This window comes from Puma concolor, chromosome F2, assembly GCF_028749965.1.
Source record: "Puma concolor isolate L17-30 chromosome F2, mPumCon1.1.hap2, whole genome shotgun sequence".
Lineage (NCBI taxonomy): Eukaryota > Metazoa > Chordata > Mammalia > Carnivora > Felidae > Puma > Puma concolor.
This window is the reverse complement of record NC_141684.1, coordinates 29946781-29966646: the sequence shown is the minus strand read 5'-3', so window position 1 is coordinate 29966646 and position 19866 is coordinate 29946781. Positions and strand designations below refer to the sequence as shown.

General features: G+C 37.5%; 1 protein-coding gene and 1 pseudogene across 5 annotated transcripts in view; both read left to right on the top strand.

Annotated features, from left to right (window-relative positions):
- Positions 1–19866, top strand: part of EMC2 (ER membrane protein complex subunit 2) — a 564357-nt gene that overhangs the window by 224645 nt on the left and 319846 nt on the right. For 2 of the 5 annotated variants that reach the window (XR_015246898.1, XR_015246901.1), the window contains exons 14-15: positions 18045–18197; positions 18511–18588. The exons of 1 other annotated variant lie outside the window; for it this stretch is intronic. The gene's annotated coding sequence lies outside the window, so the exon portion shown is untranslated. The remainder of the gene's footprint in view (positions 1–18044; positions 18198–18510; positions 18589–19866) is intronic. 2 more of the 5 variants (XR_015246899.1, XR_015246902.1) reach the window with 1 other exon arrangement.
- The window catches only part of LOC147571897 (uncharacterized), a 121972-nt pseudogene continuing 117371 nt past the window's right edge, over positions 15266–19866 (top strand).

Sequence of the window (19866 nt, the reverse complement as noted above, 5' to 3'; positions counted from 1 at the left end):
CTCCTCCCCTGCTCATGCTCTCTCTCTCTCTCTCAAAAATAAATAAACATCAAAAAAATTAAAAAAAAAAATCCCCAACTACCTAATCCCACTGACCACTCTCTAGCTCCCTTTTGTGTCTTACTTTTCTCTGCTGTGCTTACTATGATAAAACATTTTATACATTCACTTCTTTTGTTCATTGTCTCTTCCACCAGAATGTAAGCATTAAACAAGGGATTTTTTTTTATTTGTTTACTGCTATATTTCCCAATGTTTATGATATTGCTTGGCAAATAATAGAAGCTCAATAAATATTTGTTGAATGAAGTGATTTTTACTTGCTAAGGAACTTCTGCATTTATATACTGAATCCAACTTCTACTGTCTTTGTTAAAGAATTCATTCATCATCTATTCTCAAATTTTCCTGCAGTTTTCCTCTTTCCCTCTCATCTAAATCAATGCTTTCAACTTTATAATTATATATATAGCTAAATATCACTAATATTAAAAAAATCTACCCTGTGGTTTCTCATTCAAGATGACTTTTTATGAGATTTATAATAAGAAAACACAAAATGAAATAAACACATTGTAGGAAAGATAAGATAGGATGGAGATCAAAAATGAATTTTTAAAAGATGTCTGAAAATTGGAAAAAGAATGGGAGCAAGTTGAAAGATGAAATTGAATTTGAGGGCAACTATGGCTCAGAAAACATGGAAGAAAGAGCCTGAGTGTGTGTGTGTGTGTGTGTGTGTGTGTGTGTGTGTGTGTGTGTTTGAGAAACTGTTAGCTCATCTTCCTGGTGATGCCCAGAAAGCATTTTGACTCCCAGCTGACAGGGAGAAAAGGCAGAATGAGAAGTGAAGCTAACAACTCAATCTGTTTTATGTCCTCTAACTTGGCCCATGTCTAGTTTCTCTAATAATTCTGTGTTTGGTGGTCTTTTGAGGGAGAAGAATAAGGGGATTTCTTAATGAGTAGCAAAAAATGGGGGAAATTTTAATTCGATTGGATGTTTAAAATGCAACTTGTATCCTAATCATCATACCTTTGTTTCTGCTGTTGTCATCTTGGAAGACCTCTTATCCAGTTTTTATATATCCTGATTTTAAGAAAATAAACAAGCCCCACTCCCTCCACAGACTTTGATGAAATCCCTGGCCCACTCACAGTTGTCTGACTCCCTTAGGTATATTATTTGTTCATCACATTTAGCCCCATTTTATACTGTATGGTCTAATAATTGAGAACACAGAAATTAGTAGTTTATTGCATGCCGTTATGCAGAATATATTTTAATAATTACTATAGGTTTTCAGTATATGTTTATTTATTGGTAGCAATTTATGAAAGAACATTGATTTTCCCTTAACCTAAACTTTCCTGTAAGATCTTGTACTTTCTTCTTCTTTTCAAAACTAAATCTACATTCAGTAATAGTGTGGTTTCCATTCCCATAGCTCCTTTATTCCTTAAACCTCTATAAATTGCTTTAATCCCTCTATTCTGCTAACACTACTCTCATTGGGCTACAGAGTAACTTCTTAGTTGCCAGGGGAAAATATACATTTCAGTTCTGATTTTTCTTGATCAATTCAACATCAACATCTTGACTACTTCTTGAGTCTTGAGTCCTCTTGAAATTTCTTGAATCTTCTCTGTTGGATTCCAGAAAAGTGTCCTTCCTGGCTCACCTCCCACCTGTGAACATTTCTTCTCAGTTTTCCTCATAGGCATAAGTATCCAAGACCTTTTGTAGATCTTTTACTCCATAGCTGGTTAGTATTATGTGCCAGAAATACAATTTATGATGAATTAGCCAGTAAGCAGGGCTACTATCATATTTAATGGGAAATGTTCTTAAGAATTGAAATCTGTAGACAAGTGTAACAGATCAAATAATATATCCTAAGGGAAAGAACATTGGGATAAAAGCATAGTTTTGAACATCAAGAATTGTGAGAAAAAGTTTCTGTGGGGAAGTTAAAAGACATTTTTTTGTGTGTTCACAGGTACAATTATAAAGAACGCTTTCAAAGCCAACACTGTCTAGCCATTGCTAGAAAAAAAAATTTAATACAGTTCTTAGAGAACTCATCTCCACAGAAATTCTCTCTCCCCTATGCTCCCCCAAACACTGCTCTGTAGAATAGATGCATTAATAATGCATCAATTATACATCATTTTGAGGTGCTGGTAGGAGTAGGAAGTGCCCTTATTTCCCACTCCTCTTGTCCTTATGGGGAATTTTTTTCCCTCTCAGTCCCTTTACCCTCTGTTTCCTAGGAGATGCAGAGTGATTTAGAGCTTAGTGAGTTTTATAGGAGGACCTGACAAGTTAGTCCCCTCCCCCGCCCCTTGAACCTTTGGGGTCTGCCTGCCTACAGAGAATCTGCACTAGTAGATCATGAGGAAAGCATAGTGGTAAAAGTCCCAAACTTGCTTTTTATTTGCAATGAGTAGGTGAGCGCACTTACTTAATTCTAGGGGCTCAGAATCAGTAAGTCCATCGTTGCCACATGTTCTCTAAGAGCCCTGTTTTGGTCCCTATCTGCTTCATTCTTTTGTTTATCTCAATGAACATTTTGTTCATTTTTTGAACATCTCATTCAGGAGGGGAAAACAAGGAAGTTGTTAATAGTCCCTCAAGCTCTAGTATTATCTTCCAATAGAGTCTCTCCTTATTATTGTGATACCATGCACCAGTGAAAACTATCGTTTCACTGACATATTATTCTACCTGGCAGTAGCTTCAAATAGAAATCTTTCTATGATTTTCTTCCCTGATGATGAGTGATGTTGAGCACCTTTTCATTCTGTTAGCCATCTGGATGTCTTCTTTGGAAAAATGTCTATCCATGTCTTCTTCTCATTTCTTCACTAGATTATTTGTTTTTTGGGTGTTGAGTTTGATAAGGTTTTTTTTTATAGATTTTGGATACTAACCCTTTATCTGATAATGTCATTTGCAAACATCTTCTCCCATTCAGTCGGTTGTCTTTTAGTTTTGTTGATTGTTTTCTTTGTTGTAAAGAAGCCTTTTATCTTGATGAGGTCCTAATAGTTCACTTTTGCTTTTTTATCTTGATGAGGTTCAATATGGAGACATGTCAAGTAAGAAGTTGCTGTGGCCAAAATATAGACACTTTGGGGATTATTTCATGATTTCATGCTTCCAAAGAAACAAAAGTACAGCCCCATCTGACATATTCACCATATTCATCTCATAGTAGTGGATTCAGCTAGAATTCCTGTGGCCATGTATTTTCGTTCCTTATTTTTGTCATGTAGATAACAAAAAAATTTCTATGATATAACAAAGTAGCAGAAGACTAGAAATATGTGCAAGAAAAATCCTGCTTTCTTCATTGGAAAACTAAATTAAATCTTGTCTAATATCATATTGTTCTCATTTCTAGGGTTTTCTTAAATCAAATCTGAGTGAAAACCAATTTTCTCCAAACTCTAGAACTTTATTTTTCTGAAACCATTTATTAAAAAAAAAAACCCTTTGAAATTAGTCTCAGAATCCATGACAAATGAAAATCCTTTCCTTTGGGGTTTTCACTGCTACATAATAGTCATAAAATGCATTTTATAGGATTTACTTGAGGATATTAAAATGTTATAGGCTTTCATAGACAGTTCCAATCCGCATCTCTGATTTATATGTAAGGGAAATCTTGAGTCATTCCAGGTTAGAAGGAAAATGCCTGGAACACTTAAAAACTGATATTCTAAGGTTATACTCCTGAGCCATACTAGGTCCAGTCAGCTTAATTTAGCAAAAGTTTACAGAGTAACTACCATGTATGAAGCATGGTGTTAGAAGCTGGGGGATTCAAAGATTAACCAGACCTGGTCCTTGTCCCTGAGATTATTATTCATAAATGGGAGAGACAGATGTGAATTCAGCCAACCAGCTGATCCTCCTCTTCTGAGGTACCAGAATCAAGCAGGCTAGATTTGAGCCAAATGGATTAATGCTAAGTTTGGGTTTTTAAAGTCTGGGTCTTGAGCTGGTAAGTGCTCTAAAGTATCCAAGACTGGGCAGAATTAGTTGATAAACAAAAACAAAAACAAACCACTACCACCACCACCACCAACAACAAAACAGTCTTTGGAGAATTCTAAGGTCTCTTACTTTCAGGCTTTAGAAATAGAATTTATTCTTCATATATTAAAATCTAAAGGGCCAGGAGTCTGGTAGACAGTAGGAACAAATAGAGAATAAGAACAAGGCAAGAGGAAAATGAGAGAACCCAAAATCTTTGCAGAGAGCAGGCTGGCCAGCTTGTGACTCATTTCTGGTGGCTGCTGGCCATGTAAATTGGGAGCTAACAGCCTGAGTTGGGAGAACACCAGCCAAGTACTAGATCATCATAGTGTAGTGGGAGGAGGACAGGGATTTCAGCAAATCACTTAAGCTGGTTGTCATTTTCATCAAGTTCAGTTTTTAAAACTGGTGCATGGGGGCTTTCCGTAGAAGAAATAAGGTTATGTAGAGGTGGGCTACCTAAAATAAGCAAGAATATTAGCATATCCATACACTTTTTGGGATTTCTACATTTGCTTTCTTGTATGTCATATTTTTACCTGTATCTCTGGGGTTGAGTGAGACAAGCCCCACTTCAAACCATTAGGAATGAGAAGGATACATGGTTCTCCAAAAGGAATACTGGATACTATTTCAAAATTTAAGGGGAACAGATTTCGGACTGGCAAAAATAGATGCCCTGCACAAAGAGGAAAGTCAGAATATCAAATGCGACTGAAGACAAGGATTATGAGGAATAAAGAAGACCTCTGAATTTGTCAATAATCACGAATGTGATAAAAGCAGCAGGCTGGTGTAGGAAAGCTTTGCAGCCGAGCAGATATCAATCTGAATCTTGGTTCTGCCTCTTAGCAGTTTTGTAATTTCTGAAGTTCTTTGAGCCTCAATGGTAAAGCCAAAATTATAATTCATACACAATAACTTGAATATGGAAGATTACAATCTACCCCCCAACCCTGGTATATTGGTAGTTATTATTATTATCCACAAACCAAAAAAATAGAGAATGGAAAGGAAATAAAAATAGTAAGTTTTTAGTTCTGATGTAAGAAGGGTAATCAAATGAAAGAAAATAGATGATAGCTAGATGGTGGCATCAAGTTAAACTTGTTTTTACCAACCTTCCTCTCCCCACATCAAGATAGGGCAGATCTGTGAGGCTTGGTAGAAATAGCCAACTGAAGAAAAGATTACAGAGGAAGGAGATAAATGAGGGAAATTAACAAGTCACTTAAATAATGTTAAGAGAAGGCTATTTCTCTTCCAAAATTAAAGATTAAGACAAGATGACAGCCACTTGTTACCTTCATAGGCTGTCTCGGGTATTAATTCTTCTGTAAAGTTCTCCTTGATGCCTCTAGCTAGGCCCAGTAACTCCTCCCTCTAGCCCTTGATGCCCTTGACATATCCTTCACCATAGCCCTTACCACACTGTAAGGTGACGTTCAACTTATACATGTCTTTCTATCATGTTGTAAACTTTGACACTGGTCTCCATGCTGAGCACAGTGCTTAATTTCTGTTCCCTACTCACTAAATGTTATTTGAATGAATGTATGAATAAACACAAGTAATTGCTTTCCTTTTCTCCTAAAAACAATACTACTACTACTACTGACTTTAATCTCTTGGGTGATTTGATAGAGAAGATTAGTGTCTGGCCAATTGTTTATAGACTGGGACATATGAAAGACAACCCTGTCTTAATAAACTTGAAGGTTAAGGTTTCATCTGTAGAATGCACCCAGAAGAGCCATTGTCGTCCTTCTTCCTGAGCTGCAAGTTTACAAGTCTCTCTCCTTATTTAACTATGTAATCCTCCAGGCTAGAAGCCAAATATTATTCATCTTGGTATATAGTCCCCTAAATTTCACTCACATCCTCAACTCCATAGCAGAAACTTCATTCAGTCCCTGACACTTAGAGAAATTCTGTAAATGTTTGGGTAATCAATAAACTAGTACAACCCAGGTAAGTGAGATTTAAACAATGCCTAGAGTGGTATTATTTAAATGTACAGTTAAATAGTTGTGCCTCTATTACAGAGCATTTGTTTATAAAATGATTTAAGCACATCATTCACACATCATAAAACTGCCCCCTTTTAATCCCTTTGTTATATTACATTGTGAAACAGTTAGCTGTGATACCCCCACTGAGAGTATTTAGTGTAGATAACCTAGTTCACTGGGAGAAGAGAACAGATTTTAACTGTTACTTATTTCTTATATTTGTAGCTGAGTTGACCATGCCAGAGAAAAGCTATAATCATTGACTTTCTTAATTTTTGCATATGGAACGTGGCAAACTGTCTGTGGTGAAGGGGAATAAGTAAATAAAGGAGGTTGGGGTCCATCTTTGTGATGAAATGTAGTTTAGTATTAAGAAGGAAATCCTTCATTCCCAAAGATTGACAAGGGTGATACTTAGAAGAGAATCCCATATGGTTAAATTCAGGGCTTTGCAAGAATTCTACCCAACAACCTCCTCTGTAGCATTTTCATTTGATTATGATTTGGATCATTTTCCTTTACTTTAAGCCTTTCCCTTGAAACTACTTATTCCAAGATTCTTAAATCAGTGGCAAAAAGAATTGTTGGCCAAAGTTACTGCCTCCCTTATACAAATGGTCTTTTCAAATTATGTGACTTTCATTTAAAACTGGCTCTATGCAGCCATGATGTTTTCAGTTTGCAATTGTGCAAGACCTGTTTTGTGATTTTTGCCACTGGACCTGGTCTGTTCTTTCTCCTTTCTTGCAACTCTTGTCTTTTCTCTTTGCTAAGGTGATTTGAGAAACATGGAGAGGCTTATAGGTAATTGCACGTTGGTCTTTTTATTTTCAGTTTAACGTTGACTCTTTCAAAGATAGATTGTCATGGATTACTGCTTATTGTATAGAATTTCAGTAGTCATTGGACAAACATTATACAGCACTGTCTATGAGCCAGATATCGAAGATACCTGTGTGTTCATATACTCTAGGAGTCATGTCTTATAGAGAAGACATTTAAGCCTGTTAACATTTCCTGATCAGAGTGATGAGTGCCATAATAGTAAGCACAGGGGCCTTCTGAAACACTGAGGGACATCTAATTTCACAGTGAAGGGAGTGGCATACTTTCTGGGTGGGTGACACAATCCTTAGAATAAGAATGAGAGTGTAGTGCTTGGGTGACTCAGCCTGGTTAAGCATCCAACTTCGGCCCAGGTCATGATCTCACAGTTTGTGAGTTCAAGCCCTGTGTCAGGCTCTGTGCTGACAGCTCAGAGCCTAGAGCCTGCTTCAGGTTCTCTCTCTCTCTCTCTCTCTCTGCCCCTTCCCCACTCATGCTCTGTCTCTCTCTCTCTCAAAAATAAATAAACATTAATAATTTTTTTTAAATGAATAAGAGTGAGAGTTATCCAGGGAAGAGGAGGGAGAAGTAAGACAGACAAGATGGACAAGGTCTTCTGAAGAAGCAGAAGTTTGGGAAACTGCAAGAAATTCTGTGTAGCCCATAACGAGAGTGAAAAGGAGCAAGTCATGAAATGAAGCTGGTGGAGAAAAAAAAAGATGTTAAATTATAAGCATTTACCATTTTTCATCTCCAATCTTCTATGCAATGTGGATACCAAAGATAATAGTTCTTATTTCCTAGGTGAGTGAGAGAGATGGTTATGGCAAGTGAAAGAAGTTAAGGATTGCTTCATATACTAAAAAAGATGGATAGACCCATAGGGAGAACAGAGGATTTGGGATATAGTGCCTAGAGTCTCAAATAGTCTGGATGGAGAAAGAAGCATATGGATAAGTTAAGGAGATGATGGAGGAGATAGAGGGAAAGGGAGAAACCAAGAGAGAAAGACATATACACATACAAATACACATATAACACAGGGACATTGAGAGGCACACAACAGAGTGAGGTAGAGACACTTAAACAAAAGAACATATGTCCATCAGTGAGTGAATGGATAAGGATGTGACACACACACACACACACACACACACACACACACACACACACACAGAGGAATATTATTTAGTCATGAGAAATAATAAAACACTGCCATTTGCAACAGCATGGATGGACCTTGAGGGCATTATGCTAAGTGAGACAAGTCAGAGTAAGACAAATACTGTATGATCTCACTCATATGTGAAATCTAAAAAAGCTGGACTCATAGAAAGATGATAATGGCAGTTACCAAGTTCTGGGGGATGGAATAAGTAAGATGCCATCTAAGAGTACAAATTTGCAACTTGTAGGTAAGTAAGTCCTGAAGATCTAATGCACAGCGTAGTGATTATAGTCAACAGTACTGTATCACAAATGTCAAAGTTGCTAAGAGACTAAGCCATAAATGTTCTCACCACAAAGAAAGAAATAATGACATAATAGAGGTGTTATCTAATGCTAGGGTGGTAATCTTATTGCAATATATAAATGTATGAAATCAACACATTAAGCTTACACAATGTTATATGACAATTGTCTCAATAAGAAAAGAAAAGAAAAGAAAAGAAAAGAAAAAAGAAAAGAAAAAGAATGCACACCAAGAAATATGAGATAGAGGTAGTGAGACAACAGAGAAATATATATAGAGACACACTTAAAAAGACAGATATTAAATAGAGCTATAGAGAGCAAAAGGTGAAGCAGCTACCACAGAAGCTAGAACTTTGGGGCAAGAGGGCTACTTATAGAGGTTTTTAAGGAAGAGAACCTTTACTGTGTCATGTAATGCTCTTTGTTTCTCCACAGAAAGTTTAGTAAAACTGCCCTACTTATAAACATTTTTAGAATTTGTGTTTTCACTTTAGGATGTATAAACATGGCCAGACTGGCCCCATAGGTGCCCAGTGATGTACCACAGTGGTGAAACAGCGATGGGAACAGGGCAGGCATGTGTGCTGCATTACAGGGTTGGAGTTCCTCACTGTGATTCATGTGGCCAAATGTGACTTTTCTCTGTTCTGAACCCAGTGATCATGCAGAGAGAGCTCTGAGGAGTCAGGCTGCACCTCAGAAAGACAGTTGGACATCATCTTGACTGGGAAGTCTTCCTAGATGTCAGAGATCTGATTAGATGCCCTCTTCTGTGTTCCTACAGCACCCTGCTTCACCCCATTCATCACAGGCAGAATATAGGTGAACTCTAGTGACATAGTCACATGGGGCCGTGTATCCTCATTCTCCACATGTACTTTTCAATAGACAGCATGAAATTTGATATCAGTAGAAGCACTGGATTCTGACTTTTTATAGTGAATGGGTATAGTATATGCTGGAAAACAGCCCGTTTATTCATGGACATGTTTTTACACATGAATCCTGGAGAATAGCTCAAATGGAGAGAAAGCCTCAATTATTCACCTCAACCAGCCAAGCTGGGACAAATTCTCTGTTATCTTTTTGCTCTTCTAACTTACCAAAGTCAAGTCTTAAAGGTTCAATGCTAATGAATATTATTATTCCCACATTTCCTAGGAGAAACAGCTAGGCTATGTTAAGAGAGACTGCTCAAGGTGAGATTAATAGTAGATGGCAAATAGATGTCCAGATCATAGATTCTCTGTTTATGTCACTGTTATTTCCACTCTACAGTATTACTTCTTACTTCAAGGGAGTTCAATGATTTGGAAGAAGGATATAGATGCCTCAACTAGTTCACATACTTATGCCATCTCTGAATTATCAGGAGGTCAGATGGAAATTATAGGTGGTTGGATCCAACTTCACACATTCTTTTCTTGATAAACTACAGATTCTCACTCCTACTAATGGTCAAATACCTTGACATTCTTGTTTACTTCCTTATATTAGGCACACCTAACTGTAAATAGTGAATTACAGTGGACAGGCCAGGTAGAAAGGGTCGAGGACTTGGAAATGGTTTCTCCCACTGTGATAGGAATTTTCTGTGATAGAAAGAGATCCATCTACAGGCAGAAGGATAACTCCAGTTCAGCAAGTGGAACATGGATGTCAGTGAGTGAATTACTCTATAGAAGATAGTAGCTAGGGCAGCAGTCTGCCATCATGGGAATGAGACAGGAGGAGTCTAATGCTAATTCTTTCAACTAGAGGAATAAGGAGTGTGAAGCAACCATAGCTGAAAACAGGCCCCACACCTTGGTACAAGGGCAAGATATCCTGTTCAAAGAGGACAGTAGAAGACTAAAACAATGCAAGAAAGGTTTCAGTCCCTAAGATTTCTGAGTGCATTAGTAGCCTAGGACCTAACATGTGAGAAGAATGTAAGGGCTTGTCTAGCAGGAAGAATAATGATATCAAGTCAAAAAATGGTGAATGGGGATGCATAAAGCCCATTTACCTAAAGTCTAGATTTGTCCTAGAAAATGTGGTTGGCTAAGTGTGCATATTGGGGTCAAGATATAACAGAAGAGGAGGAGTGCAGAGTCTAGGAAACAGTAAAGTCTTAATACTTGTTTATTGAATAGATAGCAGTACTATTTTGGAGCATCTGACTCAGCTGCTGATGCAGAGATGTGTAACAAGATAGAAAAGTCACTCTAAAAGATGCTTGGTTCAAAACAATATGCTTGCAGGACAAAAACAATAATGTAAAATGTCTGTTGAAATTTGAAGTATCAGGGTAGTGCTAAGAATATATCATTTGATTAGGACTATGCATAAAGAATAAGTAAACACTTGAATCATTTTCATTTGCAAAACAAAAACAAAAACAAAAAAAATGTCTGTTTTTATTGCCTTGCTGTCAAATAGAATCCTGTGGAGGAAGAAAAACTCACCACATGATATACCATTAAAATAATAAAAAACATTTTTAGGCACAAGTTTCATTTATTTGGACTGAATGAATTCAGAGTTTCCAGTTGGATGCTCTTCTAAGAAAGAGCCCTTTAATACATCCTTTCAAGGAGCCCCCATCTTCAAAAACAGATTCCATTTATTATCTGTTTAATCAGATGGCAGCATAGGTGTTTACCTACATTTGATCTGGTAGACATTATTTGCTTAATACCTAAATCACTGTGTAGAAACCATGGGTAACTACAAGCTGAATGTCAGTATACATGTTGGCAATGATCCTTAAAATATTTTAAAAGCATCACAGCCATGAATTAGGTCTAAAGGAACTGGTAATTATTTTCTGGAGTGTAGGCTAAATATTAGTCTTGCTGGGTCATCCCTATTACCCACTGTAAGGTGAAGGCTATCGTCAAGTTTAACCACAGCTTTTGGACACAGTAGTGGATGTAGAGGAGAACTTTCTTTTACCTGTTGTATTATATAAAATCAAGTGAATGGACCCCTGTCTGGCCTTATACTGTGGCTACTTCTATTCTTCATTATCTCAGTGTTGGAAGGTGGGAGATTGGACAACAGAAGGAGGTGAATTATATAGACTTTACAGGACATATTGTGGTCACATCCTATCTCTTGGCTCAGATTTAAAGGCATCACAGTTTTGAAGATCCAGTGGCTTAAAACCAGCAACCAACTGAACTGAATACTACCTAAACACTGCATTATATTTACCACATCATGCAGCATTATAAATAATTCAGCACAAGTGGCACTTCTAGTGCAAATGAACATAGGCCATTTTGTAGCATTAACTCTGATGATTTTGTTCACATTTATTTTCTAATCCAATCTTGGCTCATCTATAATGGATTTCTTAGGTCACCCATTTAGAATAGCCAGGTTTATTCTGCACTCACACAGAAACAATGGCTAACTCAAGTTGATAGTTGTAAAGAGAGATCTAATTTCCCAGTATGGATAGATTTTTTTTTTTTTTAGGTGCAATACAGAGGATCTCTGCTTTTCAAAGTAGCCAGTGCCACCGTGGCTGGAATCTGGTTGGTCTAGATTAGAAAGATATTTGTGTCCTGGAGTGCTGAGTACAAGTCCTGTCTGTGTGACAATTCTACTTCTTTGAGAAGGCAAGCAAGACTGACCAGTCTCTCAGGGTGCAGACAGAATAAATTAACATAATATTGTCAAGCATTTTTGGTCAAGATAGACTATTATAGTAAAATGATATATTTTCCTTTATGATGTTTGATGAACAGCTATAACCATAGATTTTCTAAGGAAAACTGTCCTCTGAGAAGGTAGTTTCAGGCAACCGTGCTGTGTAACATGCAACCCTGTGGCATATGATTGGTTGCCCCCAGGTGATAAGACTCAATAGGCAAGTGAACCAAGGTTAGCCAATCCATACCATGAACAGCAGCCCATGATGTGATGTTATCCAAAAGTTCTGTTCCTAAAAGGATGAAAGGTTATTAGTTGTGCCCATTAGATTACTTCTCTTAGGACTTTGCACTGCCAAATATAAAAAGAATAAACCAGAGGGTATCAGGAAGAGAAATAGAGAACAAGAAGAATACAGAGAATAGCTGAGTCAGTTGAAAAGTATATATTTAGACTGAAAACCCCTGGGCTTTTGCTGCTACAGCTGCCTTAGATTCTGCATGACTCTCATTCTAACCCCTATGATCTCTATCCCAGTTTCTGCCCTTCCTGATATCTGGCTTTTCAGTCTCCTTTGTCTCTAGGAAGATACTCTAAAGATAAAAAAAGGGACTTGTTTACTTATTTCCATATAATAAAATCCCTATTACATAATATCAATTTAAGTTAGTATCTGTCCTTATGGCAATGACAATGATAAAAGTAAAGTAAATAGAGGCTGTGAACAGAGAAGCTCTGAAAAATGGTTTAAATTGGAGTCACTTTCTGCTGTCCTGTCTAATAAGGAGAACAAATGGTGTGCCTAGATTTTAAACCACAGTAGCAAGTATCTCAGTGTTAATAGAGTCAGGACTCTCATTCTGTAGTTCTGAAATTTTGAATTTTGTCTGCCACCCGCCCCTCTCCCCACCCCCCCCGCCCCCCGCCCCTGCAGAGTACAAACCTCAGTTTGGTTTCAGTCTTTTAAATAGGGGAGTGTGTGCTGGTTGTTTCCCTGTTTGCTCTCAGATTATTCTCCTGCCTTTTTCTTTTTCTGTGTTATACAGCAAGAAACTACATTTCCCAGACTTCTTTGCCAACTAGCTTCAGGTAGGTTGGAGAGCAGAAGGAAGGCGGAAGCTAGAGTAGCTGTCCCTTTCTTGGTCAGCTGCGGATGGAACTCCAGCAACACCCTCATTTGCTCTAGCTGCCACCAAACAGGTCTTCCCTCTGTGGTACAGACTCCTGGCAGGTCTGGTAAGCCTTCTGTTCTTCCAGCTTTCATTGGGTGACACTGGATTCTGGGCTCTAGGAAGACCACGCCTTCCCTTCTCTCCCACCCTAGGGGCCACAGAGGCTTCTTCCTGTTGCTCAACTCTCTCTTTTATTTATAGCTTACTTGATATTCCTTTACATCTGTTTTGATTCCTTTACATCTGTTCTCTTACTACTATAACCAGTTTCCTGACCTGGATCAGTTGTTTAACGGAGCATCCGTCCATATCTGTAAAGTGGAGAAAATAAGACCCAATGCAAAATGTTGTTGAAGGAATCCTATACTATCCCACAGTGCTCTCAAGTGGCTATATGGGACTGACTAAACACTGAAAGATCCAGGCTTCTGAGGTAGAGTCTATTTTGTTAATACACAGCAGTTAATTCTTCAGCGCTATGGACCAGTCCCAGGCTAATGAGTACCTACAGTTTAAAAACAGTGGATGTGATTAAATTAAGCCATTTTGCAGAAAGGAAGCATGAGTTGGTCCTCAAGGAGAGGTATATGTAGGTGACTGGATACTTCCTATCACAATGACTCTGGATATATGGCCTAGCACATTACCATATTAAAGTTTACAAGAATGTCAAAGGAAAAAAGAAACAATTAACTTTTTCTACATGGCAGAAAACTTGGCTACCCCAGCAGTTTTACACTGTACAACTTTAGCTCCTGGAGGGAAATTATGTCATCTTCTTATTGATCTACAAGTCTAAACACCCCAGACAAAAGACTGTGTTGACCACTTGCTGATCAATAAGCCATGGCTGGGGCTAGTAGGTATGACTCATGCTGTATTGAGGAGGCAGCTCCTAAGGAAACATTTGGAAAGAGTGGGAAGGCCAGCCAGTTCCTAGAGAAGGGAAAGGGATACTGGAACAGGAAATTTCATAAGTGTTCATTAAAAAGTATGGATGAGGTAAACAATAGAGTCTGCAAGTATAAAGATAATGACCTAGCCTAGTAGAGTACACAAATTGGGGGAAAAAAAGAAGATGGTGTTGCAGAAGAAATAGAATTTTCAGTGAATGGCAGATACAGAAGAGGAAGAGTCAAAGACAACCAGAAGGTTTAAAATCTGAGTGATGGGAGCTCCTGGGTGGCTCAGTGGGTTAAGTGTATGACTTTGGCTCAGGTCATGATCTTACGGCTCTTGGGTTTGAGCCCCGTGTGGGGCTCAGTGGTGACAGCTCAGAGCCTGGAGTCTGCTTCAGATTGTGTCTCCCTCACTCTCTCTCTGCCCCTCCCCCACTTGTGCATGTGCACCTGCGTGCTCTCTCTGTGTCTCTCAAAAATGAATAAACATTAAGAAAAAGAAGAATCCCTTTCTTTGAAAAAAAAGTTAGAATCTGAGTGATGAAAGGAATATTTTGCTTAAACACTTATGTAGTGCTTATGACATGCCTAGAACTATTTTTAAGTACTTTATAGAAGTTAACTGATTTAATTCTTTTTTTTCTGATTTAATTCTTAATAACAACCTACTGTGGTAAGGAAAAAAAGGCGCAAGGAGGTTAAGCAACTTGTCCAAGACCACAGTTAGGTGGCAGAGTAAGACTTCAGACCTAGCAGGCCTGTTATGGAGTAACAAAACAGCAGTGGCAGTCAGACTTATATGCCAGACCATCCAGGGGCTGAGAAACAGCTTCTGATGATTGCTGCCATAGAAGATAGAACAAGCATCTTTTCATGACTCATTTACCTTGAATGGGTTACTGGTCCATTCCTGAATGGGTCATTGTAACCAATGTGATAGGCTATATACATGATTAGCTAATATATATCAGGACTGGGAAAATCCTACATAAGCAACAAGGACTGACAAGGGATGAGAAGGAATTCCCACAAAATAAAAATTTGGTTGCTATTGATAGACGATGAGGAAATAGAGGTTGGTGACAAAAATAACAAATGTAATACCACAAAAAAGGAAACAAAGTAGAGGATTTTACTCTTAGAAGGGACAATAGAAGCTACTGAATCAGGAGAAGAGGAAATAAGAGAGTACAGGATGGACAAGAAAAAAAATGAAAGCATGATTCGGGGTCTTGCTGAATTTGCTGGGGAGATTTCACCAGGGGCCAAGTGTTCTCCACTGCAATTGTTGGACCAAGACTTAAAAACCCTGATCTATCACTGTTCTGTGGCCCTGTTTTTTACCTCTATGTTGTTGACTTGGAGGACATACAAGTTGACCCTGAAGGTGAACCCTGTATCTCTTATGTTGAAACGTCTTTTCCTTCTGGCTGTCTTTTTTTATCAGTGCTGTGTTTAAGTGGATTTATTTTTACCTCCATGCTTCCTTTCATCCTCACTTTGAGCAGAAAATCAAGAAGTAGGATTTTCATAGATAATTTAATCCCATATCTTTATTTCAACTTAAAAAGAGCAACTCTTCTACCAGAGTGACTTTATCAAGGTTAAACAAAGATAATGTGAGAAAAGACCTCTATTTAACTGTTTGCTAATTTTTGCCCCTCATCTCTATTCTTCGAGGTGTGGTCAATCTTAGTTCAGCCTCAACATAGTTATTCTTTTGGGTGGAAAGTGTTGAAGCCAAGATCTGAACCTTGAGAGGAGAGGAAATATATAATATGTAAACATTAACGTGCTGTGGCTCATATGTCTCTCAAAAATATGTGGTTGTACAAAAGGGCCCTTTCATTCAACAGAACAAGTAAATAAGGAAGAAAAGTTACTTGTGGATTTTAATTAGAATGGCCATTGAATACTAAGTAATTTTTGCTGAGTCACTCTTTTTAGAGAAATAAGAACTTCAAAGATCATGGAAGTATCTCCCTGCTACACTGATACAGAGATTTCTAGATTACTGTTAAGTGGTAGCTGACTTACTGGTTGGGCAGTGCTTAAACTGGAGAGGAACCACTTACTGAATTGTCTCATTTCCACAATAATCTGATTATGATAAAGAAAATATCAATTTATAGTCTGGTAAATCTCATAGGTACAGTTTAATAGTTTCATTCATTTCCCCTTTATATACATAATTTATAAAAGTAACATTCCTAGATGTCATTCATCTTTGGAATGAACAGTGTAGAGTATACTCCTCCTTTGCTTCCTCCTCACTACCCCCCAGAATTCAGCATATGTACATTCCCCTCTTCAAATTGAAAGAAATTACATGTTGAGTACCTCCTCCCATAGTACTAAGAAGCAGAGCAACACTGTCATCTGCTTCATTTTATGGACACTAGTGATTTTCCTGTAGAGGGATAACTGTTGATTAAATATTTTCCATTCTCCTTCCACATTTCCTGGTTCTGCAGCTCTTGTTTCCCTGACTTAAAGCAAAAATATTGCTTGGTTAAGACACCATGCTCTATTTCAAATCAGTTTGCCACCAACATTTAGTTATTGGGATATCATTTAAAATACAGTCTACTCATATTTAAATATTACTCATATGACCAAAAACAAATCAGGACACCTTAGTCAGTTCATTAATTTAATAAATGGATTTTTAAAGAGCTCTTTATAATTGTACTGCTTTTAACGTTTATTTATTTTTGGGACAGAGAGAGACAGAGCATGAACGGGGGAGGGGCAGAGACAGAGGGAGACACAGAATCGGAAACAGGCTCCAGGCTCTGAGCCATCAGCCCAGAGCCCGACGCGGGGCTCGAACTCACGGAGTGCGAGATCGTGACCTGGCTGAAGTCGGACGCTTAACCGACTGCGCCACCCAGGCGCCCCATATAATTGTACTGCTTTTAGAAATATAATCTCTAAGCTTATATGTAGCTATTATTTAATAAATTTATCAAAGCATGTACAAATGCATAAAAGCATATTTATATATCTACAACGTTTATTTACATTTACCAGCTGGAGGAATTATAACGTCTGCCAATCGCCGTATTGGCAGCAGTCATTGGTGGATCTTATTAGAGCAACTGTACCATTTTCAAAACATACCATAGCAAAACAAACAACAATAGCATCAACACTTACCATTGGTACCACTACAACACACATTACTGACTTTATGAGGTAAGCCTGACGGCTACATTTATTCTCATCTTAAAGGAGGAACCTTAAAGGAGGAAGCTGAGCGTATTTCAGTGACTTATTCAAGGTCAGAGGACATACCCAAGGCAGAAGCAGGGAATGAAATAGGTTTTCTGACTTGCAAGAATACATACTTTGGTATCTGGTATTTTGTCATATTGATATCTAATCTATCAAGAAAATTTGCATTGGTATTAAAAAATCCACCATGAGCCTTGTTGGATCCTGATACTAACAAATTATAGAAGAAAAAAAAAGAAAGAAAATTTGCCTCTCATTAAAGTAAAATCAATAAACACATTTATACTAATATCTCACATTAAAATATTTTCACATCAATAGTGAGAATCCAAACTTCTTGGTCATTATGGCTGGCTTTCCTTATCCTCCAAAACTTTATGATTTTACTTGGTGTTAAAGCACTGGGGAAGCATGTTTGGATATCAGTCAATAGTCTACCATAATTGAACTGCTATTACAACATTAATCCAGTTTACATTACCACTTCAGGTCTGGAACTCTGCTGTTTATGTGTTATCCTTGGGTACAAAGCATTATCTTTTATGGCCTAGGAATCTCAATGTCTACAATCCTGGCTCCTTAGACACATGATGCAACCATTCCCTTCTAGAGTCTTGCCACCTTCTGAGGTTGCTGTCACAGAGCATATGTGGATACTGCTCAGACGGCTCACAGATCTCCTTCCCTTTTCAGGCTCTTCAGCTTATTAAATTGTACCACCTCTCCCTTCTTCCTAGACTTCCTGAACCTCAAAGTATCATTTCCTCTCTGCTTCTCGACCTTGCCAAAATCTCTGGAGGCCGGGGTACAAAAGACTGATATTTTGCTTGAGGAGGGGCTCTAGGGAGGACACACACATGTTATCCTGCCAAACACATTACTATAAAAAGGTAATCATCTTTGCTCTTTTTAGTTATTTTAAAAAATCTACTAAGCCCCAAAGCTTTCATCTTCTATTCTGGGCTGAAATACAGAGAAATTTTGGCTGGTGACATTTGTATTGGCCTTGGGAAAGGGTAGAAGGAAAAGATCTATCCACCACTTCTTGGTAGTAAGTGGAAATTCCTTGTGACTCTGGGCAGACTCTTATTTGGAGCAATAATATATTATTTTTATTTTTCTCATTTTAATAAGGTTAAGTATAAGATTTTCAAAAGCAGAAAGGAGGAAAATACACCCATTTGTATGCTTTTCTGTTATCAGCTTATCATATATATCCGCAAAGCAGAAAGAAGTGCCATTTCTCTCCAAAATGAAAGTATGGAACATTCTCCAGAAGAAGTAAGCAGACTCATCTCCTTTTCTCCTATCTATTTTTCTTGCACTCAGAAAAAATACTGACAGTGAAAGTATAACTAAGATGTTAACCCTGGATTTGGATAAATTATTTGATCTGTTATCAAAAGTCCTTTCTTTGCTCCATGACAAAATATATTTATACCTTAGTTTCGTTCCAGTTTAAGTTCCTCTCTGAACAAATGGCCAACAACTATTGTCATTCTGGTGCTGTGTTCAACATTTACTGGAGTCAGAAGCACTGTCTGCTTCTGGAATGGTTTACCCTGAAAGGTCTTCATGCAGTTTAATCCAGTATCAAGCATTCTGTAGCACAATATATGGGAGCTTTAGATCATTAACATAATTTTTATTCATGGCATGCTGCAGTGCCATGTGGTTGTGGCTGAATCTTAATGCACCCTATGATATCACTTCCCCATTTTAAAAACAAATAAAGATCATAATGATTTATTTTGATACTTTAAGCTTAATTCCCTTCACTTACTTTCTTAACACCCCACAAGACTTTTAATAAAACTGGTTCATCTTCTGAAAACAGATTAAGAATCCTTGAAGAAAAAAAAAAGAATCCTTGAAAATAGTTCCATCTAACAAAGAGTAAAGTACAACTTTCCTATACTTTTGTGGAAGGTCTAGATACAGAAATATATGAAAGATGGATAAATTCAGTGGTTTGTGAGATGTCACCAGAAAACTCATTCTGTGTTCACTCTGGCATTAAGATTCAGAAAAATAGGAGAAAATACTACTTGAGAAGAAAATGCATTTTAGATTAAAGGAAAAAGAGGGGAAAATGAAATGTAATAAAATAATCATACTGTAATGAACTTACAAACCTTTAAGCCCTATTTAAACTTTAGAATCCTCACAAGATCTGGATCAAAGTCTCAGAGAATGACAAATGGTGTTCATTAATTATTAAGAAGAACACTGGAAAAATTAAGAGAATATTGTACCTATGCTTAATGATATGATGTTTTTAAAGGGATTGTGCAGTCAGAATTCTAAGATAAAACATTTCCTCAGTCTTGTCAGAGATATCTTTTTTGAGCCAGGAAAGAACCCTCGGACTTGATAGGATTCCATAGATGTTGTGTTTGAATATGGTTACAAACTATATGACTGAATCATTAACAGAAACAGATGATGACCAGTTCTTATTCTTGGAAGTATTTTCTTTTATATTTGGCTAGGAGTTATGCAATTGGTATTAAAAAAATTTTTTTTAATGTTTGTTATTTATTTTTGAAGGAGGAAGAG